Source organism: Scylla paramamosain, chromosome 34, assembly GCF_035594125.1.
Source record: "Scylla paramamosain isolate STU-SP2022 chromosome 34, ASM3559412v1, whole genome shotgun sequence".
In the NCBI taxonomy this organism is placed as follows: Eukaryota; Metazoa; Arthropoda; class Malacostraca; order Decapoda; family Portunidae; genus Scylla; species Scylla paramamosain.
In genome coordinates, this window is record NC_087184.1 from 17,562,720 (window position 1) to 17,564,479 (window position 1,760).

Here is a 1,760-nt window from a genome sequence, read left to right on the forward strand (position 1 = left end):
ATAAGACAGGAAGAGGAAGAGAAATGGATGGTCTTAGGAGATGAAGGAGAAGAGAAGAGCGAAGACGAGACACTGAAAAAGAGGAAGAAAACTGAAGGTTGCCATGGGAGAGAAGAGAAGAGGAGACACTGAGAAGAGAAGGAATAAGAGATAAGGGGAGAGGAAAGCAGGTTGGTAAAGGAGAAAAGGAGATAATGATAAGGATGAGAATAAGAGGAATGAGGGAGAAGACTAAAGGTTGATGAAGGAGAGTAAGGAAGAGGAAAAGGAGGCAGTGAGGAGGGAGAAAATCTGAAATAACAAAAAGAGAATGGGATAAAAAGGATTGATTGAACGCTGAATGACAGAAATAACGCTGGAAATTAGAAAAAAAAAAAATATGTTGATGTCAATTCTGAACGCTGGAAGAATTAAGTAAACTTGAAAATTAGAAGAATATTAACTCCTAACACTTTACTAAAGAATATTTACATTAATTCTAGGATACTTCAGATAAATGACGATGGAAATTTAAGAGAATATTCACGGTAATTCTGAACGCTAAAAGAAAGATATAAACTTAGAAATTAGAAGAACATTAACACCCAACCCTGGACGAGATGATAATTACTCTAATTCTAGGATAGTTAAGATAAATATCGCTGGAAATCCGAAAGTATATTTATTCTAGCAGTGTTAAATGAGCGAAAAAATGTTTACGTTAATTCTGAACGCTGGAAATTGGAAAAAGATTAACTCGAACACGATCAAATGAACGAGAGATCGTCAACTTTAATTCCACGATACTAAGAGGAACAACACTGGAATCTGAAGTGCAATAAGTCACAAAACCGTCAGTGATGAGGCAGGGGTGACGTAAGGTCTGCACTGCACACACACAACACACACAGGGCACCATATTGAGGCTAATGCTTGGGTGTGGGGCTCGTGTGTCGGCAGGGGCGCCCCGTGGTCTGCCCGGCGCAGCAAGGTTACCTGAATCCCTTTCCACATATTTCTCATTTACACACCCCTCCTTTCTCCTCTTACCCTCGCCTCTTTCTCTGTTCTTCCTCTTCTTTTTCCCATTCTCCTTTTTCTTCTGTTTAGTGCCTTACTTGTGTCTTAGTTTTTTTTTATCTATTATCTCTTATTGTTTCTTATATTTATAGTTATCCTTCTTCTTCTCCTCCTCCCTATCTTTTTTCTTCCTGCCTACCCGTTCATCTCCCTTGCCTTTTCTTTTTCTTTCTTTGTTTCCATTTCTCCCCCTTTCTCTCGTCCCCTTCCTATTATTTTTGTGTGATTGCTATCTTCCTTCACTTCCTCTTCCTTTTTTTCCATTTCCTTTTTTTTTCTTCCCTTCTTGTACATCCCCTCTTCCTCCTTCCTTCCTTTACCTTCCCTCTCATGTACCTCAGCCTCCCCTTGTCTCATCCTTCTCTCCCTCTCCCCTTCCTTCCTTCCTTTATTCCCGTTCTTACCCATTCTGTCTTCCTCCTTCCTCCCTCTCTCTTTCTCCCCGGCAACTCCATCATTCTCTCCCTTCCTAGCTCCTACCCTCCCTAATAACTCCCCCTCCTCACTCTCTCCCTCCCTCTCCCTCCTTGCGTCACTTTCTCTCTCTGCCTCGTGGTGCTGAGTCACGCTGGTCAAATGAGAGTGAGAATGAGGCTTGTTCCTCTCCCTTTGCAAATCTTATTTTCTCTTTTTTCTCTTCTCTTCCTTCTTTTTCTAGTTTCTTTACCTTTCCCTGTCCTCTCCTCTCCTTTCCTTCTCTC